Raw genomic sequence first — 27,246 nt, 5'->3', positions numbered from 1 at the left:
ATCTCCAGCTAATCCACGGTGGGAATTTAGTGTGAGCAAGAAATACATTTTTCTTGCTTTAACCTGTTGGGATTTGGGGATTGTTTGTTACTGCAGCATCATCTAGGTCATCCTGACAGATGCAACATACAGTAAAGAGCATTGGGCTCTCCATTATTGAGACATTTCCAGATTGGTGGAAGGACACCATGCCAAGTGCATAGGGACATTAAAAGAACAGCAACACAGCAATAAGCATAGCAGCAATGAAAACAGAGGAAGCTCTACCCTCCCTGCTCTCTGGGCATTCGTGACAGTTACAGTCATCGCGAGGGTTCTGTTGGCTTTTCCAACTCACTGTTCTCTGAAAGCAGGGACTGTCTATCCACATTTACTGTATCATTTCTCTGCAGCTTGTCCTTAGGGTGGAAGAACAAGGGCTTTTATTAACACATTCCTTTGGCTGGGTTTATGATGCTTTGCCTCACTCCCTCTGCCCTGAAGTGAAGTTGAATTATAAAACAGGGCCAGCCTTATCTTGGGCAGCCATGCAACAATGGTATCTGGAGGTGAGTGTTGAAATATGTCTTGGGGCTTTGGGAAATGTTTTCAATTCAACATTCTGTGATCATTGTCCAAAGATTCTTGATAGTGTCCTTTAGGAGTCACTGAATACAAACAGAAAGAAAAAAAAAAAAAATGAAACAGCCTTGCATTCAGATGCCCTGAACTAACAAGTAAGCAAACAAATGTTTAGAAAATAATTTTGTAGACCCAGCAAGGATAATGACTATAGTTATATGTTTATATCATATAAAATATTAATAATTAGTGTCATAATGGATATGCAAATATATTTACACATATTCAAGTTCAGAGTCATTTGGTAGAACACTACCAAATGGGGTCGCTGGCTTTGTTGGCAGCTTCATCTCATGCCTCTCTTTTGCATGACTCCGAGCTGCACTTCTTGAACATTCCTGAAAAGCCAGAGCTGCCTTCAGTCTTTATGCTTCTTTCCATGCTGTGCCTTCCACTCTGAGTGTCCTTTCCTCGTCCTTCCTCTCTCTCTCACTCATCTGGGAAGACTGACCTCAAGTATCATGTTCTTCACACCTTTTTGGGATCCTTCTCTCCCATGCTGCACTTCTTACTGATTTTCTGTGCTCCACCTTCAACTGTTGCCATTACTCTTGATCTTTAGTATCAACATCCAGAGTAAGCGCCAACAACCACAAGAATCTCAACAAAAACCACAGGGCAGTAAGTTATGAGGGTATTGTTAGCTGAGTTGTTAGGACATCCCAAACACACGCTAAGTGCAGTATACATTATCCTGTTTCTCTCACAGTAACTTTTAGAACTTTATGAGGAGAGTGATGTTCAGAATGGTTGAGATACACCAGGTCGCACAGATTGTCAAGGGCAGAGCTGGGAGGTCAGCCTCAGTCTGACTCATATTCTCTTACTATAGCAAATGTCTGAGTTTTGAATGTTGGAGCAAATAATCAGGTTAACCTGAATCAGCATGACCTTTAAAACATTGTCTCTGCAATATTCTTGTGAATGCCCCTGTTATTGATCAGATTTGTGTTACATTTGCTGAAAACCAGAAACTTCCACTTTCCTAATTAAATTTGAGGATTAATTTGAAATGGCTCCAGGAGAGAGGCTACTAGCAACATGATGTGGGCATCACACAGAGCTATCTTCTTGCTTATCTCTGTAAAGTCTTTATAATTGCCTTTGAAATGTTCCATGACTTGGTCCCTTCATCTAGATTTGGGGTAACAGCTGTTTACAACAGTGGTTCTCAAGCATTAGCATGGATCTCTAGTGTTCTTTAGAATACAAATTACCCAACCTCCAAGGTTTCTAATTCAGTAGTCTAAGATGGGGGTCTGAGAATTGGCTTGTCTAACATGTTCCCAGGTGATGTTGTTGCTACTGGTCCATGAACCATGGATCATCTATTGGAAACCAGTGGTTTATAGAAATTGGCTAGGAGGAGGAGGAACAAGAGGCAGAGGAGTAGGAGAACTAAATTTCGTCTGGTCCCAGGAATTCAGCTAAATAGGTATCAAACCATTCTGAACACCTACGAACTCAACAGGAGGTTGAAGAAAAGAATAGCAGCAACTCTCTGAACAGAAAAGCAACCACTTTCTGGAAGGTAGGACATCTGGAGAAGTGAATCCGAGGCAATAATTGGGAAGAACAAATATTGTGAAGATGTCAGTGCTACCTAGAGCAATCTACACATGCAATGCAATCCCCATCAAAATACCATCAACTTTTTTCAAAGAAATGGAACAAGTAATCCTAAAATTTGTATGGAACCAGAGAAGACCCCAAATAGCCAGAGGAATATTGAAAAAGAAAAACAAAGCTGATGGCATCATAATTCCGGACTTCAAGCTCTATTACAAAGCTGTCACCATCAAGACATATGGTACTGGCACAAAAACAGACACATAGATCAATGGAACAGAACAGAGAGCCCAGAAATGGACCCTCAACTCTATGGTCAACTAATCTTTGACAAGGCAGGAAAGAATGTCCAATGGATAAAAGACAGTCTCTTCAACAAATGGTGCTGGGAAAATTGGACAGCCACATGCAGAAGAATGAAACTGGACCATTTCCTTACACCACACACAAAAATAAACTCAAAATGGACGAAAGACCTAAATGTGAGACAGGAGTCCATCAAAATCCTAAAGGAGGACATAGGCAGCAACCTTTTGACCTCAGTCACAGCAACTTCTTCCTAGAAACATCGCCAAGGGAAGGGAAGCAAGGGCAAAAATGAACTATTGGGACTTCATCAAGATAAAAAGCTTTTGCACAGCAAAAGAAACAGTCAACAAAAACAAAAGACAACTGACAAAATGGGAGAAGATATTTGCAAATGACACTACAGAGAAAGGGCTAGTATCCAAAATCTATAAAGAACTGATCAAACTCAACACCCAAAGAACAAAGAATCCAATCAAGAAATGGGCAGAAGACATGAACAGACATTATTCCAAAAAAGACACCCAAATGGCCAACAGACACATGAAAAAGTGCTCAACATCACTCGGCATCAAGGAAATCCAAATCAAAAGCTCAATGAGATACCACCTCACACCAGTCGGAATGGCTAAAATTAATAAGTCAGGAAATGACAGATGTTGGTGAGGATGCAGAGAAAGGGGAACCCTCCTACACTGTTGGTGGGAATGCCAGCTGGTGCAGCCAGTCTGGAAAACAGTATGGAGGTTCCTCAAAAAGTTGAAAATAAAGCTACGATAGGATCCAGCAATTGCACTACTGGGTATTTACCCCAAAGATACAAATGTAGGGATCCAAAGGGGTATGTGCACCCCGATGTTTATAGCAGCAATGTCCACAATAGCCAAACCTTGGAAGGAGTCAAGATGTCAATCGACAGATGAATGGATAAAGAAGAAGTGGTGTGTGTATATATATATATATATATATAATGGAATATCATGCAGCCATCAAAAGGAATGAAATCTTGCCTTTTGCAATGACGTGGATGGAACTGGAGGGTATTATGCTGAGTGAAATAAGTCAATCAGAGAAAGACATGTATCATATGATCTCACTGATATGAGGAATTCTTAATCTCAGGAAACAAACTGAGGGTTGCTGGAGTGGTGGGGTGTGGGAAGGATGGGGTGGCTGGGTGATAGACATTGGGGAGGGTATGTGCTATGGTGAGCACTGTGAATTGTGTAAGACTGTTGAATCACCGACCTGTACCTCTGAAACAAATAATACATTATATGTTAAAAAAAAAAAAAAAAGAAGAAAGTAGGAGGGGAAGAATGAAGGGGGGAAATCGGAGGGGGAGACGAACCATGAGAGACTATGGACTCTGAAAAACAAACTGAGGGTTCTAGAGGGGAGGGTGGTGGGGAGATGGGTTAGCCTGGTGATGGGTATTAAAGAGGGCACGTTCTGCATGGAGCACTGGGTGTCATACACAAACAATGAATCATGGAACACTACATCAAAAAAAAAAAAACTAATGATGTAATGTATGGTGATTAACATAACATAATAATAAAAAAATAAAAAAATAAACTCTAAAAAAAAAGGACCATCTATGTTCTGCATGATTTGAATGTCCATTTTGACATTCATCTAAGTAAAAAAGCTGATTGTAATTGTGGGGACCCAGAACATATGCCTGTTCTTCATAAAATCGCAAAGCATTTTTTGGCTCATTTTTGGTATACTTTGGATTCCCAAGAATGCAATGAAAGTGCAAATTGAAAAGTCACTGTACTTTTCTTTTTCTCTGGACTTTGCTCGGAGTAGTGGATCTGATCATATTTTGAAAAATCACATTAATAATGGCAATGTTGTTCATAGATTTGTCTCTAACACACCTGTCTCAGTCTCCATTGAAAAGGATTCTACTTATTTATACCAATGTGTCTCATTGTCCCTTATTTCAAAATGCCACATATTAAAAAAAACCAGCAATGTTCAGTTGGAAATTATATTAACTTAAAACAATGTCAGTCTGTTATTCTTGCCTTCCCTCATGTGGCTAGCCCTGGACACCAAAAGAGGGGAAAGGAAGATACATAACGAAAAATGGTAAGTATTAGAGACACTTAAATAGCACTCATTAGTTACCAGGCACTGTTTTAAGGACCTGGCATATCTGTACTCAATCCTCACACTAACTCTAAACATACTTATTATCATTGTTCCTATCTTATAATTTAACATGTCACAGAGGTGAAGTCAGTCTCCCAAGGAAGATAGCTGGTAAATGTAGATCTGTGATTTGAACCAAGAGTCCCTGTTCTTAAATCATCATCCATGCTAATTCTGAGAGAGGCAGCATCACCAGGAAGGGGCTCAGACTATGGGAGATCAGTGAAAATCTGGAGGAAGGCAAATTCCAGCATTTAGAAAGTCCTAGAGAGATAACACCTCACATCGAAGAAGGGCCTGTAAAACCAGTTTATTCCAGTACATTGAGACCCAGTGAGCATTATTATGATTATTAATTATTAATGATTAGTAACTAAAGCTAAAGTCCACATCTGTGGCCTCTTGCCACATATCCAAGCGTTCAATCTAATGTGAATTGTGCCCAGTGCTGCGTTTCACCTACTCAAAGGGGCACTCCAGAATCTTCTACCCACTCTTCATGTTGAATCCTTTTGTTCCGGTGCATTATCCCCAATTCTGCCCATGACTTTGGTTCTCCTTCCTAGCTTCTAAGGATTAATAACACGTGTGACCAGTTTATCAAAGCTGGTTTTTCTCTGGGGCTCTACCCTTCTCCCCATCCCAGACTTCCAGTACCCTGGCTGAAGTGCAAACCTCCGGACTTTCATTTAACTAAGATGAGGCAAAGAATCATGCCTGAATTTCTTCTATATCCCACAGAATGAGAACTGGTCGAATGGGTGTCTCTTAAGATTCTTTCTTGCTTTAATGATGAACAATTTTTTTTTTCAGTTTGCAAATGATCCCATAATTTAATTTAATAGTGTTTATGACAATATGTAATAAATACCATAAAAAAGTATAAGTTGTTCTGGGTGTGTTCGCTTATTAAAATGAATGTTCACTAGATTCTGTAGCAAGCTTTGGAAACATGGTGCTAACTCATGTAAATTGCCATGACAAATGTGCTTCAGGACCAATAAAGTGTGTCTTGATTCATTAATAGTCAGATCCAACATCTCCCTGTTGGTTCCCAAGAAGAGTCGAGTGGAGATCGGTGGAAGAGAAATTGCTGCCCGAATTCTGCCAGCCTTCAGGCATTCTGATTACCATGTGTGATTTGGCGGCTGTCTTTTGTGACATTATGCCCCTGCAATATTGCCCTCGTGTTTTTGATCCTGGAAGCTCTGAAAAGGCCTCAGAGCTCAGCACGTTCACCCTGCCAATGCCTGATGTGGAGTCTTTGAATTTATGCAGACTCCCCAGCCTCCTTCTGGTTTACGAAAAAAAAAAAAAAAATGCTTTCTGGGCTCAGAAGGGGGATGCCAGACTAAGCACAGCACAGGTGAGTGGCAGTGGAGCCATCCAAACAGCAAACAAACATATCTCCTGTCTCAGAACCACATGGGAGCCAGAGGCATAAATATGCAATAAAGCTGCACTGAGGGGAGGCAAGCTCATGTTTTATAATGTGTTTATGCCTTACATAGCACCTGAGATTGCAGGCACAGTCCAGACTAGGGCTGATAGTTTTTTCCCAGGAAAAAAGCACCTCCCCCATTTATAATTTTGGATTGTAGGAATGGCTTTGCAAGATGTTAGATACGTTAAAATACACCTTTGTTTTTACTTTTGCTCTCAAGCTTTGCTGCTTAATTTTGCTTTATACAAACTGCTTCAAGAACAAAAGATTGAAAGATTTGTTCGGCAAAACCATTGTCCTGGAAAGTCATGTCTTAGACCTCAGCAGTCTATGCAAGCTCTCACCGTTTATACTTTTACAGTTTACCAAGTTGACCTTCCCTATTGCATCCAATATGGAGGTTGACTGAGTCCATGGAGCATTTTAAGATTTAACACACAAGCATTTTTTAAATTGAATCCTGATGAAACATCTCTGAGAAGGCATATTTCTCAGTTTACAAGTCAGAAAAATGGGACTCACGGTAGCTAAGGAAATTACCTAACATCATAGTGCAAGCAGGTGATAGACATGGACACTCAGCTCATGTCTTTTCATTTCAAATCTCATACTTGTCTTACTCCATTGAAGTGCCTTTGCAATAGAGGGAGAGCTTCCTCTTTCTTTTTGTACTTTCTTCTTCTTATTTTCATTTCTTCTGGGGCGTTGACCTTGATGAGCAGAATCTGTCCACACTGACAACAGTTCATGTCATTGTGTCTTCACAGAAGACAGTCATATATATGCCAGATGACAGTCAACAAGCAGCCAACTTTGTCTATTTGATGCAGAATTTACTATACATCTTGGAAGATAAAAGGAGATATAAGATTCAGTTAGTCAAAATGTTTTGTTGAGAGCCTACTATGCCAAGCATCTGGTAAATTGCCTTTGAGACTATTTGGAGAAATCAGACTTTTATGAATACATCCATCCACCCATCCAGCCCCCATCCGATCACCCATTCATCCATCCATCCATCCAATCATCAATCAGTTTAAGTCATTTAAGTGCTACATCATATGTAATAGGGCACCCTTCAAAGAAAGAAAAAAGGGAGAAAAAAAACAAACAAACAAACCTCAACAAACAAAATAAGTAAAGCCCCTCTGGGCTTAATATATTCAAATTAAGACAAAGAATTATCTTCTTGGAACATATTGCTCCCATTTATGTTTTCTTCATCTTAGTAGGGGCCAGCTACTCACTCAATAAATTTATATCCATAATATATGTTGAATTTGTATAGTGACCACAATTAGAATTACCTTGGCATATTGGACTGTTTTTCTTGCATTCTTATGGTCTATATTCCAGGCCAATGAATATAGCTGGCCTCCAATATACTCCTCAGAGTTTTAACTCCTTTTCTTCCTAAGATGCAGAATCCTTTTCAAGAAGGAAATGCTTCAACAGTCGCTTTGAAAGCTTTCTTAAATGTAGATTTACTACTATTTCCAGTTATGACACAGCTATCAGCCTGTAGTAGTACATCTATTCAGTGTAATTGAATACTTAAAACATGAAATATGCTTCATAAAATGTAGGTGTAAAATCAATTGCAGCAAGCCAAGTTTTCTTTTTTAAAAAGCACTCCACCAAGATTTATTGGCATTGATTTTATTTTATTTATTTTATTTTTCATTAGATTTATACTTCAATTTCAGCACTTCAATTTCTTATTAAGAGATTGCATAAAAATAAGTCTTTATGCAAAGGTCTCATTTAAACAAGGGATAGACACAAATCTGTGAATATGTCATTGTAAAAATGAATTATTTACCCCAAATTGAAGCAACGAATAAGAAGAGTTAATGTTTACTGGGTCCTTATTAAGTACCATGCATGAAGTACATATGCAATTCTAATTCATTTACCTTCACAACAGTTCTTTAAGTTAAATGGCAACTTGACCCCATCTTATAGGCAGTCAGGACGTGTGGAAGTTCTGTAGTCCATCCAAGGCTGCTGAGCTAGTCAGTGCAGAACAGGGATTCAAAGCCAGGTTGTCAGAGTCCTGCTATTGTTCTTTTCATTAAGGAGTCATGGGCTCATCAAAGCTCAGTCTTTACCTAATATGAAGAAGAAGCTTACATGTCCCCTTTCTCTTAGCTTCTCTCCTCAGCAAGGACAGAAACATCCAGGGATTGTTTAAAACACATTGGATATCAGAGTAAGCCACCTGCTTCCCTGTAATCTAGAAAAGTATTAAAAAAGGCATTTCTAGGAGGGAGTGAAATATGAGAGTTGGTGGGACCCTGGACATGCCATTTGGAAGGATAAATAGAAAATAAAATGAATTTTTGACTACAGTAGTAGCCCATTCTTGCTCAAGATAAAGTGACAAGGGGTAGTGTAAAGTAGACAAGGTTTGATTGAGGGTACAGGTGGACTTAAAATTAGATTCAAAAGGTAAAAAGACAACTCTGAGAAAAAAAGTAGGTGGGTAAAGACATCTGTAGATATTGAAAAATCTGGGAGCAGTGGGCTGGTGGGTGTGGGGCTATGTTCCTCTCACAAGCTATGGATTATATGGTGAGGCATGATCTAGGACTTCAGTGGACTGTGACTTGGCTTCTATTACTTGATGTTGGTTCTCTCTGCCTGATTCTGGAATGTTAGACTCCCTAGAGAATTGTTCCCCAACTTTGTCACTTGGAAGATGAATTTCTTTCCTAGGGCTGCTGTAACAAAACCACAAACCTAGTGGCTTACAACAACAGAAACACTGTCTCCCACTTGTGTCAGTTAGCTGCCCCAAATGGAGGTGTTGATGAGGTTGGAGTGTTCTGGAGGCTGTGAGGGGTAATCTGTTCCCGGATTCTCTCCTCACCTTGGCATGCTGTGCCTCACAGATGTATCACTCCAATGACTGCCCCCATCTTTATGTGGTTGGCTTCCCTCTGTGTGTCCCTGTGTCTTCATATGCTATTCTTTATCTCTGTGTCTGGATTTCTCTCATTGTGTAAGGTCACTGGTCATATTTCATTAAGTAGACCTTGTTAACGTGCTTAAATTTGGAAGACCCTATTCTCAGATAAGGTTACTGTGCAGGTACTTACTGAGTGTTAGGACTTCAACATATCTTTTTTGGGGAACACACTTCAAGTCCTAACAGCACCGTTAGTGGATGTGATGATCACTGCTTTCCCATATGGCAGTTTTCTAGACTTTTTAACTAAGAATCAAGCTTTAGGATTTTCAACACCAGATTTCACTGGCATGATCTGATGCCAGGCCCAGATACAAATAAATTTCTTCCCACTCTATCATCCTGGGAAATTACTTTCTCACTAATACTGATGAGCTTCCCTTAAAGGCTATGATATATGTTTCAGAGAACAGCCCCATGGAAATGAGGGTAGGGGCCACAGTTATTCCTGTTTGTATCCTTGGTAACGTACATTACCTGGGACCAAGCACACACTCAGTAACTGTTCTACAATTGCATGAAATTGCACAGAGCCTCAAGGCTACTGAATATCAAGGATTATTTTGAAAAAATCAGGTATCTTACCATTAATTTTTAAACTCCCTTCTTAGTACACTCTAAAGCACACTCATCTTAGACAGTGGTTTCCAAACTCAGTTCTCACCAGTGGTCTGCCATTATCATGTGTTTCACCTAAAAGAAAGTCTTCCAGATGCCTAATTTTTCTGTTCTGAAGCACTGTCTTTAGAACATAAGGTATGAAACCAAGAGAGCAGGTTTCAAAGACCAACCCCTTCATTCACTGACTTTGTGATCTTCGGAAACTTAAATTAACCTCCCTAAACATCAGTCTCTTCATCTATTAAACACAGATAAAAAACAGCACCTGTGAAGATTAAGTGAGCCAATTTATGTAAAATGTTAGAGAATACAGCCTGGTAAACAGTAACACAAGGATTGCGGTAGGTTTCTGTGGTCAAAATTATTTCAGGCTTAAGGCTTTGTATGTGGTTTCACATTTAAAGCTCATAACACTTTATGAGGTAAGTATGACTTTTTATCCCCATTTTATAGCTGAGAAAATGGACATGGGGGGTTTAGAAGCTATCTCAAGCACTCATGGCTTCAGAGGAGTAGGAAAGGGACAAGGGCAGGTTCAGGCCAGGCCAGTCTGATTCCAAAGCCTTGTTGGTCATCTCCTCATCCTGTTTAATATGTTATATTATTTTAGATAATACAAGAAAATATGTTTTAGCTTAACATCAGATGGAAAAAGCAAATTTAACTTTAGAGTGTTTATTTCAATGTGACCCTTCAAACAGTAGTAAAATAAATAAGCAAATAAACAACAAAACTGAGTTCCCTTGGCAGGCAATGGACAGAGCCTGGATGTCACATACATTTGACTTCCACTCCAGCTCATTCTATTGTCCATGATACAACTGTGACTATCATAACTTCTCTTGGGTGGAAGAATGGACCGCTGGGCAACCATATGCACCTAGAAATAGCAAAGTTCCAAATGGGGCACAGCTCAGTTTCAGTTAGAAGAGGATTTTAAGCAATTCACCAAAGTGTAATACATGTTCAGTGACAAAAGCAAGTAAGGAAAGTAGGGTGGAGAATCATGTGATTAAGTGTGTTGCCAAACATGAACATAGGCAATAGATAACAGATATCTAAACTCAAAAATGGAGGTCAGAAATCCAGGCTAGCAAGTGTTGATGAAGAGGCTACAGAAGGAAGGAGGGGACCTTGGAGAAGCCATTTGTGAATGATCTCTGGCTTCATTGTACATCCCCTGAGAGTCTCTCTCATAAAGAAGCAGCTCATTAAGAAGAAGGTCTCAATATCTCATATCATATACTGAGGACCAAAGTATATAGGAATTCCAGTCTCAATGGATAGTTCTTTCCTCTTCACTTGTCTGATTGCCCTGGAGGATGGTGAACATGAGGCCAAATGCATTCACCTTGAGGATGCTACAAAACATACATAGTACCTAGTGATCTAGAATAGAATATATGAGTTTACCTTCCTCTACATAATCAGAGCTTTGGGGTCTGAGTCACAACAAGCTGAACCCAATTATTATAGGGGAATCCACAGTGAAGGAGAAGATGTCTGAAATGAATGTGGATCCCAGACATGCATTGGTGGACTTAGTCTCTATTATCCCAAACCTCAGAACAGTTAAAGCTCTAAATTTTATGTCTACTTCACTGCAGATTTTAATGGAGGAAGTGATTAAGACTGAATTTTATGCATGTTTGGGATTATTTATTTGGAAAGAAGTTGAAACAATTTTGTTTGTTTAACGTAGATGGATGACTAAGTCAGGAAAAAAACTTGGAAGAGGTTTATTGATCTGCTTTTTCAGATTAAAGAGTTTAGGGAATAAGATGGCTTTGAACAACCCAAGTCTCCAAACCCTCAACTGCATATTTACATCGTTGTGACAGAGATATGGATTCATCAGCTTAAGGCTGTAAAAGGAGAATATATATTTCAACTCTGCTGCTATTTTTGAGGAAGTACAGGCACTCAGGAGCAAGCTGGACATGTGGGTTGAGCACAAGAAGACTTGAGGCTACACCTCATTCCCATCGCTAACTTACCCTGAAGTCAGTGAATCACAGCTGTCAAAGAACTGGTGATCTCTTCGGTGGTAATGAAAACCTGATGTCAGAAACAGCTTGTAGGTCTGATGGACATGAATTATGGCTTATGTTTAGACTTCAACTATCAAGATGTATCAGTCATTTAGCATTGACTTCATCTTTGAGGTTGGGCTTCCAGAAAATCTCACTGGACCAAAAGTGAAATATGGTTGCCAAGAAAATGGCATAGCACAAGAATTTGGAGATGGGTACAAAAGTCCCAGAAATATCCAACAATTTGCAATTATGTGACCAGATTCTCAGATGTTGGGTCTACTGTGAGAATGTATTCCCTTTCATGAAATGACTGACATGGGGACTTTGAGCCACCTTCAATGATATAATCTTGGAATTAGCGTAGTGATGGTGCCTCACAGAATACATCATTTTCAATAATTGTATTCTGATGGACTTGATCAAAATTGGTCAAGGACAATCATTAGGTCTACAGAACAAGCACACTCTTAAGAATATGATTGACTAGGTTTATTTAGACTGTTTTTATATTACTGCTATAAAATCTATTTGTTTAAATAGCTAATAGCCTCCTAATTTCCATTGCTATCAATCAAAATTTCATGAGGATTTTTGATCAAGGGAGATACCATTGAGAAAATAATGTACGTTTGTGGTAAATGCCTATGATTTTGTTGAATTTCCAAGACCTGTGACCATCACTGTTGAAGAATTTACAATGCTGACTGCTCTCTACTTGAACTTTCTCATATTGCCACCTATTGAGAGCTTTTGGGCTTCCTAGATGCTGCAGCAGAGCTGTGCACTAGACTTCACTATTTCTTCTGAGTTCAGAATATGTTGTTTTTTTTTTTTCTTTCTGTTGTTTGCTTTTAATCTGAGGAAAATATCTATTCCCTATTTAGCTTAGTTTCAGTTTCCTTAATCATAGATCTGACAAAAGTTTATTTGGTTTCCTAATAACCCTGGAAAGTTCAAAACAAAAGCATTCAGAGGCCACCATTGGCATTTTAGAGAGTCACTGTGAAATAGTTCCTGTGTTGCCATGGAAATGTAGCATCTCAGAGTGGGAGAATAATCTGGATTTCATAGTCTGCTTCATTCTTTTATTAAGAATGTTGTTTCAACTACAATGGCACTAGCAGGGTGAACTATAACATCTCATCTAATGTAAATATCTTTCTTCTTGTCCTTCCAAGTTGTGGGAGCCGCTGACCACATTTCATCCTTGGACTCCAGTGAGGTTTAAATTACATAAGCAAGAAATAGTTATTACTTCAAATGCTGACGATTGTTGGGGACAAGGAGTGATCATTTAGAATCAGCACTGATGATGGTCAGAAATTAGACACAGGAAGATGAAATTCTAAGTCCCCGGTGTGTTCTGAAAAGTTAAATAACTGTCTGGCATCAGTTGGTACCCTTTTGAGAGGATCTGGGATGGATGATTGAGGAATAAATAAATGGAAATCACTTTTTAAATTAACACAAGACAGGACAAGAAAAGAAAATCAAAGGATGTATTCTAATGAATATTGAAAATAAGCCAGAAGAAAGATTCAGTATTTATTTTAGGGTTTTGCTTCTCTTTGTGTCAAAATTGTCCTAGATTTAAGTACAAATACAAGATTTTTTAAAAAGTGGAGGAGCTGCATGAGACAGGTGGATGCATAGAAAATGTCATGTGGAACTCAAGAGCAGAGAGCTTGCGAATAACTATGTTCTCCTCTCTGACTGCAGTTAAACTATTTTAAAACTCAGTGTCTCAGTAGAAGAATGCAGACATACATCAGAATTGTTCAACTGCCAAGCCATGGGCACAGTATTGGGCATAGCTGGAACAAGGTGGACTTATTTTCTCTCATTTACTTTTCTTTCTTTGCTGCAGATCCAGAATCATGCTGGATCCAGATCCGGCTGCCAATCATGGCTGCTGACAGCTCTTGAGTTTCATTCACTTTCAAGACATTACCTGGATTCCCTGCGTCAAATAGGTAAAAATGCTGGGTCAGGGCTCTGAATGATCTGGTCTGGGTTATATACATACTCTTGGTTGAATCATTGTAGCTAAAAGTTAGGTATCCTGATAAAGAGAATGTCTGTTTCTCTTTGTGGCAACCATGTGGTGAATTAGAGCATCTCACAGCAACCTGGGGTGGGAGACAATCCTCTGGGTGGGCAAACACTCCCATTCATCATGTAATTGAAGATGAATTCCCCTCTTTTTGACTGTTACCAAGGTTAGTGCACACTTTGCTTCCTACCTCTAGAGGAAAAAGTAAGACTGCATGGTGCAAAATGTGTGTGCTCTGTAAAGTTCATAAAGCAGGAACCCTGCCTGTCTTGTTCATCATTACACATCCCCACCTAGATTAGAACCTGGCTCTATGGAGCCTCAATAAATATATATTGAATGGATAAACAGGTAAACAACTGGTTTTATTCTATTTTTTCCTACTATTTTATTCTTCTTTTTCCTTCCTTACTAGTACTTTATCTTGTTGCTTTGTATATAATTCTGAAATCCACTTCAATTCAAAAGGATAAGGAAGGGGATTGTTGGGATTTCAGGTGGCCATAAATAATAATACTTCTCTTTCTATCCTGAACTTAGAGCCATTGAGGGTAAGATGCAGGAGAAAGTCTGAGGTAGAATATGACTTTAGGTTTGCAGCCAAACAGTCTTGCTTATTCTTCACCTCAGAATTTCATAGACTTGTCAACCTAGTCATTCCTACAGATGGGCAACAACAGGCCTCCCCTGGCAGGGGCCAAGCACAGCCTTCTCAATTTCTTCTCAGATGTTCACTCTTCAAGTAAATCACTCCTTTTCTCTGGGGAAACAGTGAAAGTCAGAAGAGAGATCAACACTCTTTGTCTCTGCTACAAGTCTCTCCACATGGAAACCAAGGTTTACAGGAGGGATGGAGAATCTTCCCTAACAGGTATAAAGAAAGAAATGGAGGAAGGGAGGAAGGAAACAAAACAAAAACTGCCAAAGAAAAATAATAAGACAAAACCGAGCTCTGATCTGGCTACTCCTTTGAGGTAGTTAGTGCTAATGGCAAATCTCATTCTCCCCCAACCCCATCTCGCTCTATTTCGGAGAATGTTCTCTTTTCTATCTTGGCTTTGGATTTCTGTCCCAGTGAATTAATACCATTGCTCTTTTTCTGGGACAAGTGACATTTAAAAATTAAAGCAGAAACTGGCAAAGATATCAAGCCTACCTATCATTGCCAGTTCAAACAGCCATTATCTTAATGTAGCTATAATTAGTAAATAGTTTCAAAACCATTTGGATGAGAAGAAATATGTGGTTTTCACTGACAATCCATCCCATCAATAATGAGAATCACTAAAATCTTTTTCTCTTTTCTGGTGTTTATAACCAGGAGTAGTTAGGAAACTAGAATTATGTTAACTCAGTCAACAGATATTCATTGACTTTCTACTATATATAAAACATGATTTATCTCAAATAATGTAAAGTTAATTTGGATTTATACGTATATTTTCAAAAAGATATTTAAGAGCACAAAATAAAAGCATTACAAGATGGCCCAAGCTCTACTTCCAGATGAGTTATATGGCCAATATGTCAGGATAAAGGAGAGAACTAAAACAAAAACAAAAACAAAACAAAACAAAACAAAAACTTCCTTGTGCAAAATTTTACCGGTTGCAAAATAAGCACAAACAGGAGCACTGGAATTTATGGGGTATTAAAGGAGGTATAAAAGGCCCCAATATTTGCTAAACTCTAAATAATTAGTTAAAGATTATTCCTCAAGAGTGGAAGAAAATTTTTATTTGAGTCTATCAAGAACATCCACAAATGTCTAACAAAGAGTGTTCTTTCACAGACTTCAAAGTCCATGAAAATCTATCTTTCCTAAGTAGTAGTGGGGGAAATAAAGGTTTGGTTAGGCAAGGAATGAAAACTGCTGCAAACTAGGAATGAAAATACCAGAAGATCCAAGAATTGTACTTTAAATTTTGCTTCAGGATTTTTTTTCTGAAAATATCAATGTAAATATCATAAGTTAATTAATATTTTCACAATTTTAATAAAAATAATGTCTTCCTTTAAAAGCTGACATTTACTGCTAAATTCTCTGAGACTCAGCAATCCACATCTGGAAATTAGGTATTAAAGCACGACCTAAGGGTTCCTACCAGAAAATGCAAGCGATAATATCAATTGACCTCTAGAGGGCTCCCTACAAACCAGATCTTATTCATGACGTGATCTCAGACTTCTTCCTAAAGGTGGTTTACACAGATTAAAAATCTTTTCATGTGGGGAAACTCATGCCTGCCTTACTTCTCCAAATGACAGACTAATCTTCACTGATCTTCAGACATAGTTTGGTATGTTCCAAATCTTAAGGCAGGTCATTTGCCATCTCTGTGGTGCTGAACAAACTGGGAATTCCTGATGTATCAATTTACCTCTGTACCCAGCACCAAACCCAGTGCCCGCATAGAAGCAGATGACCGAGAAATGTGTGCTGATTTGAAGAAATCCTCTCTCTCTCTCTTTTTTTTTTTTTTTAGCTCAGATGGTTCTTGGTAAATGTTATTAGCACAGGATGGAGCTGAAAGGAGTAAAAACAGATTTGACATTTTTGTAGCTTATAATAATTAACACTTCCATGCACATTATCTTACTGAAGCCTTAAAATATTAGCAAATTAGTTTTTATTATCATGTACATAGATTACATGACTGAGTCTAAGGAGCTTGATGTAATAAAGTGGAAATTCAAATTTAGTCTTTTGATTGAAATCTGAGTGACCTTTTCATTGACTCATTGTCGCTTCCAATGATCCAGATAATGAAGGGACAAATCAGTAACCTTTCAATAGGTGTCCCTTGGTGGACAGAATGAGGCATTCTTAAAAAGGGAGAAGGCACCAGATGTGAGTCCAGATAATTTCTCATAACCTTGGAAAGCTGGTTGACTCAGGAGGGGAATTAGGTAGTGAGGCCTTGATGCATCAGCTCCTGGGGAGACTGAGGGCCTCAAGCCAAACTGTTTAACTAAACAGGTACGAAGACCAGAGACCTGAGTCAGAAAGGAGAGCCATTTTCTTGGTTGACAAACCAAGAGAAATAAGAAGACTGCTAAGATAGAACCCAGCCACAAGATGGGCCAGGTCAGAGCTGAGTATCAAGTTGGAAGTGAGAGAACACTGTGAAGGAGAACTAGAGGAAGCAGTCAGGACAGGATCTAGTGGATATGACTTTGATCCCAGGTGACCGGGTGTAACTGAAAAGTCTTAGTTTATTCCATATGTGCTGTTTCTATCTTAATGATGCAGTGCTCAAGACAGGAGGAAAAGGAGGGGATAGAAATTTTTTTTTAAATTTTATTATGTTATGTTAGTCACCATACAATACATCATTAGTTTTTGATGTGGTGATCCATGATCCATTGTTTTCATATAACACCCCGTGCTCCATGCAGCACGTGCCCTCCTTAATACCACCCATCACCGGGCTAACCCATCCCCCAGCCCCCTCCCCTCTAAAACCCTGTTTGTTTCTCAGAGTCCATAGTCTCTCATGGTTCATCTCTCCCTCCGATTTCACCCCCTCCATTTTTCCCTTCCTTCTCCTAATGTCCTCCATCCTATTCCTTATGATCCACAAATAAGTAAAACCATATGATAATTGACTTTCTCTGCTTGACTTATTTCACTTAGCATAATCTCCTCCAGTCCCATCCATGTTGATGTAAAAGTTGGGTATTCATCTTTCTGATGGCTGAGTAATATTCCATTGTATATATGGACCACATCTTCTTTATCCATTCATCTGTTGAAGGGCATCTTGGCTCTTTCCACAGTTTGGCTATTGCGGGCATTGCTGCTATGAACATTGGGGTGCATATGGCCCTTCTTTTCACTACATCTGTGTCTTTGGGGTAAATACCCAGGAGTGCAATTCCTGGGTCATAGGGTAGCTCTATTTTTAATTTTTTGAGGCACCTCCACACTGTTTTCCAAAGTGGCTGTACCAACTTGCATTCCCACCAACAGTGTAAGATGGTTCCCCTTTCTCCACAACCTCTCCAACATTTGTTGTTTCTTTCCCATCCATTTTTTGCCATTCTAACTGGTGTAAGCTGGTATCTCAGTGTGGTTTTGCTTTGAATTTCCCTGATGGCTAATGATGATGAACATTTTTTCATGTGTCTGTCAGCCATTTGTATGTCTTCTTCAGAGAAGTGTCTTTTCATGTCTTCTGCCCACTTTTTGACTTGATTATTTGTTTTTTGGGTGTTGAGTTTGAGAAGTTCTTTATAGATCTTGGATACCAGCCATTTCTCTGTAGTGTCATTTGCAAATATCTTCTCCCATTCTGTGGGTTGCCTCTTTGTTTTGTTGACTGTTTCCTTGGCTGTGCAGAAGCTTTTTATCTTGATGAAGTCCCAAAAGTTCATTTTTGCTTTTGTTTCACTAGCTTTTGGAGATGTATCTTGAAAGAAGTTGCTGTGGCCGATGTCAAAGAGGTTACTGCCTGTGTTCTCCTCTAGGATTTTGATGGATTCCTGTCTCACATTGAGGTCTTTCATCCATTTTGAGTTTATCTTTGTGTATGGTGTTAGAGAATGGTCGAGTTTCATTCTTCTGCGTGTGGTTGTCCAATTTTCCCAGAACCATTTATTGAAGAGACTGTCTTTTTTCCATTGCATATTTTTTCCTGCTTTATAGAAGACTAGTTGACCATAGAGTTGAGGGTCCATATCTGGGTTCTCTATTCCGTTCCATTGGTCTATATGTCTGCTTTTGTGTCAGTACCATGGTGTCTTGGTGATCACAGCTTTGTAATATAGCTTGAAATCGGGCAACGTGATGCCCCCAGCTTTGTTTTTCTTTTTCAACATTTCCTTGGCAATTCAGGGTCTTTTCTGATTCCATAGAAATTTTAGGATTGTTTGTTCTAGCACTTTGAAAAATGTCATTCAGAAAATGATCCATTTTATTCCTACTCATCTGCTGATACCTGGAAGTGAACCTGGGAAATCATGACCCAGAAAAATGTATGCTTTCATAAGTGGCATATGTCTCTGTTAGAAATAAGCATATGTTGGTGGGACTGTTTCTAGATAAAGCCTGGAGGCTGACAAAAGATATTAAGGGCTGAAATGGACAAAAGGTAACAGGTGAAAGGAGGTGAGTCCCTGAAGGTAAATGATGCCAACCTTGCAATTTTGCTTTGGACTTGTCTTTTTTAGCTTTGAAAAGGCAATAAAATATGGTGGTTAAGAAAATAGATTGCCTGGGTTTGAATCTTGTCTCTATCACTCACTAGCTGCATGCTTTGAAAAAATTTTGTGAAATGGTCTTAATTTATCTTCTGTAAATTGAGGTAGTATAGTACCTACTTCATGGGTTGTTGTAAAAAAAAAAAAAAGTCCTAGCTTAAAGGAGAACTTTTTAAACTTAAAAAGTCCTAGTTTTAGTTTAAAATAATCATTTAATATATGTGATTCATTCAGACCAGCAACCCCCCAATAATTTTTTGTTATTAAGGGAGAGGCACTTTAATGGATGAGATATTCTGGGAAAATATAGTAACTTTCACCAACAGAAAACTAGATTGGATGTCACACTCTTAAGACACAAATATGTCTGTCTTCAGGGTCTGTAGGAAATGTCCGCACTTGATCAAATGACATTAAGACTTTACAATACATTAGTGAACCTGCTACCCAGATTGCTTGTTCACTCTCCAACTTACTGTCCCAGGGGAAGGCAGGCACCTGTTCTAATTTATCTTTTATTCAACAAATAGTTATTGAGCATCTCTCCTATGCCATGGACTGTTCCAAGCATTGAGGTATAGTAAACAGAATTCTCTGCCCTCAGGGAGCTTCCATTTTAGTGGAATTTACTTGAATACTTGTTAATGTTCATCTCTGTGCTTCCTGGCTGTTGTGGAACTGCTGGAGAATGGAAAATGGGTTTCATTCTCTCTCTGAGTGGTGAGGACTTTAAGCCTTTCCACATACTTATTGCCTTTGGATTTTTTTATAGCAAAATAGGTGAAATTGAGCTTCTTCCTGGTACCTGCTAACCATCCAGCTACCAGAAGGGGGATATGAAGGGAAGTCCAAATCCCTTTGTCCACCAATGAGCTGAGCCTGGGACCCAGCCTTGTCCGAGCTGGGCACCATTTCTACTGGCGCTGAGTGAGTCTTGCTCTGGGTTTCTGGTGTCCTGTCCTAAAAGCCTCCAAACAGTCATAGCACAACTGAGAGGGCACTTGCTCAGTCCCCATAAAGCCAATCTGCACCCCAACACAATCACGCTGTCCTAGAGTGACTATCTCCTTGGGGCCCTCATGAGTTGTCAGCAGAATCTTTTGTTCTATCTTCTCCAAAGGTTGTTGCCTTCCCGATTTCCCTGCTATGTGTCCTGCCTGGCACATTGGCATAGAACTGATAAATATTGATCAAATGAACCCAGGCAGTGGGCAAGATGATTGTAGGGGGAATGTGGATGAACAATTGATATTTAATACATTGATGTTTAATGTTTTAGGAGAGACGTAATTTAAATGGGTAGATGAAAAATGTTTTCGGTTTAAAGACCACCAATTTTAACAGCAGTACAGCACTGATCAAAGTTTGGGAAATACTGACCCAGGGGCTAATAATATAAACTGTATAGTTTAGCTGGCTGGGTTTTAATCTTATTTCAGACACCAACCAGTTGAGTGAGCTTGGGAAACAGCAGTCTGGACTTCAGTTTCCTTAATTGAAAATGGGACTAATAATAGTACCTACATCGTGGGGTTGCTATATGGTTCAATGAAATATGAAACGTGTAATCCATGTAAAATGCTAAACCCTGTATCAGACACCTGTGAATGTTCAGTAAATGATGATTATTATTAATCATTGCTATAATAACATAACTACCGCTTTGTCAACTTGCACTTCTTATTCTAAGCACCACTGAATGGAGGGCTCAGGTGGGGTAGGCGCAGGGACGTGCCAGGGGAGCCCACCAGTAAACATGCTGAGAGGAGCCTGGGACATGAGTGCAGAGCACCACACAGAATCAAAGAGAAACTGAGGCCCGAGCAGAAGATGTTCTGTGGCTTAGCTAATGAGCATATCTCACAGTAGCAGAACGAGAAGACTGGGACCTCTTCTAACACCCTCAAGACTAATTTGCCATGCCAATTTATTTTGAATGATACACTACATCCCTTAAAAAAACTGACCCTTCTTTTCTGAATCTTCAGTTGACAAGTGCTCTGTCCATATTCCGTGCAAAGAAGCAGAAATTCTGCAGAGCTATAAAGAGAACACACACATAAATAAGATGAAGCTTTGTTTAACCATAAAATCTGAAGTTGGTTAGTCATTACATTGTAATCTAACCTGATCTAAACAAGGCCGTACACATATGCCATATAAGCTTTTTTCTCTTCTAAAAATACCTCATTACCATCCACAGGAATAGTTAAATATAGATACTTTGTTTTTATGGCCTTTATTTCTGAAACATAAAAGGTTTTATGTTTCTAATCCCTAGACAATTTTTCATGGTATTTCTGTTTATCCTGCAATCTACTTTCAAGCCATGTTTGGGGGAAAAATGCAATGATTTCAGGAAAGTCTAAAGTGTTTTTCAATTATCGTGAGTGAATTCTGGGACTCACGGAGTCATTTAGCTCCTCTGATCTTAGACAATCGCTCCGCATGACAGGAGTTACTCCAGTTGGGTTTTTATCCTCTTGGTTTCTTTTGAATTCTCTGTGGTGGTTTTCATTTCCTTTGTGTTTCTCTATTGTTTATTGCAGTCAGTTTCATGGCATTTACCTAGACTGGTTTTGTAGCAAGAGTCATTTGAGAGAAGGTTTTCCAACATCAGAGTTTCATTATGAGGAAAAGTAACAACCTTGTAGTCACTATGAACGACCTCAGGGTGGATTTGGAGGAAGGACCCTGACATGAAACAGCAGGGTAAATTGCATGCACACTCCTCCATAGGCAGGATGACTCCGTGGGTGTGCAGCCTGTGACCTCACAAAGATCACACTTAGAAGAGCCCTGTCTTTGGTTTAATGCTCTTTGTCATCATCTTGTAATTCTTTTTTTTAATATATTTTTTAAAGATTTTATTTATTTATTTGACAGAGAGAGAGACAGCGAGAGCAGGAACACAAGCAGGGGGAGTGGGAGAGGGAGAAGCAGGCTTCCCTCCGAGCAGGGAGCCCGAAGCGGGGCTCGATCCCAGGACCCTGGGATCATGACCTGAGCTGAAGGCAGCCGCTTAACGACTGAGCCACCCAGGCGCCCCATCTTGTAATTCTTAATAATTTTTAAACAATCCTCTAAGGCTTATGAAGTTGTGGACTGCCCCACCTCCAGGCTCGATGCCACATGAAGCCCCATCTGCTTAGATGTCACTGCCTACTTCTCCACTTGCTGGTGAACTCATCACAGCTCATGGGTCATTCTCTGCACAACTTTTCTCTCCCTTCTTCAGGCAGTTAGTCACTCAGTGTCTCTGTGTTCCCATGGCAACACATGCCCACTGCTGGGATTGCACTTTCTATTCCACACCCCATGTGCATGTGTGACTTTCTGTCTGTCTCAACCGTGAACTCCAGGGCACAGATCAAAACTGACTTTATCCTTTTGTTTCTCAGGAATAGTTCCTGATACGTGGTAGTGCTCCTTCAATGTGTGATAATGAGAAAAATTTCAGTGAGAATTCACACGATGCTGGGGCAACGTGGAGCTTTTTATTGTCACTGTGCATTGTTCTCTGCACAAGATACCATCCTGTCTCCCTTCTTCATATTTGCAGGATCCTCGTGCATCTTGTAATGCCCAACAAAAGGTCCATTCTTCTGGGAAGCCTTCCTTGAATGAAAGAAAGATGGATTGTCTTTCTCCTCTGTGGTTTCTCTACACATGATAGATGAAAATTCCAATTGAACAATTTAGTTTTATTATCTGTTGTGGGTATGGAAGAGAAATAAGGGACCTCTAAGCTAATTGATTTTTCAGCACAAACTTACATTGTCTGGTTATATTAGCTTTATGGGTCCAGCTAAACTAGAACCATAATTTTTTTTTTTTCCAGATAGGAAAGAGAAGTCTTAAACTTTAAGATAAAGGAGTAATTCCCTTAAAGTCGGCAGGTGTGCTGATTACTATATTTAACAAATTAAGTTGAGTATCATGTATGGTACCTTGTATATTCTTGACTCTCTGGTGGAATATCAGTTGACTGTATATGCTTGGATTTATTTCTGGGCTTTATGCTGTTCCATGCTGCTTGTATCCCTGTAGCTTTGTAATACATTTTGGCATCAGGAATTGAAAGGCCTCCCACTTTGTTCTTTTTGCACAACATTCCTTTGGCTATTCAGGGTCTTTTGTGGTTCCATGTGAATTTTAGAGTGGTTTTTCTCTTTCTGTAAAAATGCCATTAAGTGGCATTAAAAAAAAAAAACAAAAAAACCCCCCAAAAAACCACTAACCCTCTCTAATAGGCACCGCTACCTCATTTCTGGGTAAGGAAACTGAACTAGGGAAAGTTGAAGATCTTGTTCAGTGTTTCTTGGCTGAAAAGCAGAGTTATAACTAAACAGATCCCATGCTTTCCCCAGTACATATTTGTGAATTTTTTGGGCTGGGGTGGGGGTGGGGTGCAGTGGGGCAGGGTGTTACTTGTGCTGTAGGTTGAACCTATTTTTTTTTTAAAAGATTTTTATTTATTTGACAGAGAGAGACACAGCGAGAGAGGGAACACAAGCAGGGGGAGTGGGAGAGGGAGAAGCAGGCTCCCGGCCGAGCAGGGAGCCCGATGCGGGGCTCGATCCCAGAACCCTGGGATCATGCCCCGGGCCGAAGGCAGACACTTAATGACTGAGCCACCCAGGCGCCCCAAGTTGAACCTATTTTTAATGTTAAAGATTCAGAAGGCAAAAATCCCTTCTCAGTTAAAGGGTGCCAACTAATTCCAATAATAATCCTTTACGGGTCTCTGCTTGCTAGAAAGTGTTAACTGTTTAGTAGCAGTCATTTTTAACAAGCCCATAACACTGCCATTACATGAATTATACATGGCTTATAAAATGATTATTTAGTCAGTGGAAAATTAAATCCATCAGTGTTTTCCAAATCTGAGCTAGGACATTCATCAGAAAAAACTGTTAAATTTTTAATCAACTGTACTGCGGGTGATGTAGCTATCAGCCTAAATTGCTCTTTCTCTGTCATTCCCCTTGTTGCAGAATACAGTGTAGAATTACCAGCTCTACGATGCTAATTGATTTTTTTCTTGCAGAGATTTAAGACAGAGTGACATGCCATCCAGCATTAAAACAAAAAAGTTGCACGAGCTTCAAAGACACATTTCACATATACCGAGTGGTAATTTAATATTTTAGGGTTTTTTGATCTTTCTCCTTGTGACCCAACACCTCAAGCCCGAGTCCACCTCAGACTGAGATCACACTAAATATTCAGACCCAAACATTAAAACTAAGAAATTATATAGTGTGTTAAAAGATGGTAAGGTTATAAAAAAATAATGCAAGGAAAGAGGATGTGTACTTGGGTATCAGTAATATAGCATAGTAAAAAAGCAGATTCCCCAAATGCACAAGAGTGACTAATGTTCCCTTTGAACAGATAACTCACTGGACATTTCTTGCAGTCACAGAGTGATTTAGACAGTTTCTTGCTTCCTTTATAAATCTCTTCTTCTTCTTCTTCTTTTTTTTTAGTGCACTTGAAGTTCTTCTGATGACAATCAAGGGTAATTCTTATGTTTTTCTTCAGGGAAATTAATTTATTAGCAGAACCTTACAAATTTGTCTTTGAATCCATTAGAAGAAGGATTTTCACAGGTAGACACAGGCAAAGAAGGGAAAGCATGGCCCTAAGAACACTTCTCTGCCTACAACTCTTTATCAGAGGCATAGCTGGAGGTGGGAGTCAAAAGATTCAGTGCCCACCCATACCCTTGACACAGCATTGCCAATCCCAGGCCCCAGCTGCATCACGCTGTGGGATTCTGCACAGTTCCAGACCCTTTCCAGCTTTCTCAGCCATGACTTATTTTTGGCAGTAACATGTTTCTCTGGACTAGTGTTGCTCAGATTCAAATGTGCATGCAATTCACCTGGGAATCTTGCTAAAACGCCGAGTTGGATTCAGTTACTCTAGGGTAGAGCTTGAGAGTCTGCATTTCTAACGTACTCCCAGGTAACACTGATACTGCTGTTCCACTTTGGGGAACAAGGATCCGTGACACAAGTCTAGCACGGAACCATCCAGGGTGAAAATCTTGGCAGCAGTCCTGGGTCTGGACCACCATGTCATATATGGGGCACCTGCTATTTCCACCAGGTGTGCCTCCCCATGGAGCACCAGCAGACTGAGCAAGCACCCAGACTAGACCCTGTAAGAGGGTGGCAGGGGTGGGGTGAAGGAGTAGGGAAGAGATCAGACATTTCTGCACACTGTTCTAGATGCAGCTCAGGGCATCATCAGGAAGGAGGAGCAGAAGTGATTGTTGTTTCCACTTTTCCTTCCCATGAGCTTTGGTGGGGGCTCTGTCCACCTGGATGAAGGGGCATCATTCCCCTTGCGGAGAGACCTCCCATATAAGCTCAAGGCCCCTCGTTGTCTGTTCCCAACACTTTTGGTCCCACCATAGTCTGGAGACAAACATTTACTCTTTCCCTAACATACCCTGTACTTAGAATCCTCCATGCATGTGTAATCACTATTCCCTCTAACTGGAGTATTCTTGTCCTCTTCCCTGCCTGATGAGATCTTGTTTATTTTTCTAGATAGAACTCAGATGAGAAGCATGCTCTGTCCCCTGCCTGGCCCCTCCTCATGAAGGTGGGAGTAACACTCTCTCCACCTGCCAGGCTGGGTGTTGAGGTGGTAGCGACTTGATGGTTCTTCTTGCTTCCGTTCTCACCAACCCCACCCCACTCCACACACCATCCCGAATTCTGAAAAGTGCAAATCAGATGATGGAAATCTCCCCTAAAACACCTCCGGCTCCACAAGGAGCCACTCAAACAGCTCACTAGAAGCCGATCTCCCTACCCTGGTCTGGAAGTACCTGTGTGGCATGTCACTGTCTCCTCTGGGACTCCTCTCTCGACTCGGATCCCCGCCTGCACAGAGGTTCTGGCTTCACTGGCATTCCATCTGAACTTGTAGGGAGATGAGCTTGTTCTCACTCTGGTCACGGGCTGTTCCCTCTGCCCAGAATGTTCTGCCCCAGGAGCTTCACTTGCCCATCCTCTTCTCATTCTGGTCTCAGCTCATTGCCCAAACCTAAAGTCGAAGTGGCCTCAGGGCTCTCCCTGTGTATTTCCCTGCATTGTTTTCCATCACAACCTTTATGAGTTCCTGCCGTTTTCTTGTTTGCTTCTTGTCTGTCCTCTTCTATCAGAATTACTAGTCCCCTGAGAGAGGGGACTCTGCCTTCTCTGTGGAACACGATATTCCCGGAGTCAAAGCAGGTGCGGGGAGGACTTTCCATAATCTTGATTGAATCCCTGAATGTTGAAAGTACTTAACAAAATGGCATCCCCTTTAGAGAGAGACAGATCTGGGCTTGAGAGCCAGCTCTGTCCTTTACTGGATACTGAACTCCTCTAAGCCTTCGTGTGCCCATTTGTAAGGTGGGAATAATAAGATTCCCACCCTTCAAAGCTGTTGTGAGAAGTAAAATCACATAACACATGTAAGATGTGGAGCACAGCATGGCATAAGACACAAGCTTACAATATATGTTAAGAAAAAAAAAAGAAGAAGAAGAAGGTAGCGGGAGGGGAAGAATGAAGCGGGGGAAATCGGAGGGGTGGACGAACCATGAGAGACGATGGACTCTGAAAAACAAACTGAGGGTTCTAGAGGGGAGGGGGGTGGGGGGATGGGTTGGCCTGGTGGTGGGTATTGAGGAGGGCACGTTCTGCATGGAGCACTGGGTGTTATGCACAAACAATGAATCATGGAACACTTCATCTAAAACTAATGATGGGGATTAACATAAGAATAAAAAAAAAAGACACAAGCTTATTGACGAAGTTACAATTTTCATTCTTACCAACAAGCCCTTTATGTACCCAAGAGGAGGAGTAGGGGTTGGGGGATGCCAGGGGGCGTGAATGTGCATGCCTCAGGACCCACATGGGAGCCTTGGCCTTCTCTCCTAGCTCCAGGAGATATCACAAAACAGGGAATGTTTATTTAGAGGATCCCTTGAAAGTTAGTGATTATCTGATTAATGACCCTCCCACCAAGGGTTCTGTTCCGGGATGATGGGATTTAAGTGTATCTGCACTCAAGGGGAAGATTTTAACCTGCAGCTCTGTGAATGGTGAAATATTTAAAATTAGATATATGGAGTGCTGAGGTAATTATGTGTGCGGCAAACATATGGCAGAGACTATATTTCTCCCGCTGAAAGAAACAAGTCCAAATATGTAACGTACACACATTCTCCTTCCTATAAATACACAGATTG

This window comes from Mirounga leonina, unplaced genomic scaffold (genome assembly GCF_011800145.1).
Source record: "Mirounga leonina isolate KUSES-001 unplaced genomic scaffold, KU_Mleo_1.0 Mir_129, whole genome shotgun sequence".
Classification (NCBI taxonomy): domain Eukaryota; kingdom Metazoa; phylum Chordata; class Mammalia; order Carnivora; family Phocidae; genus Mirounga; species Mirounga leonina.
The sequence above is the reverse complement of the archived record's forward strand: the minus strand, read 5'-3'. Positions refer to the sequence as shown.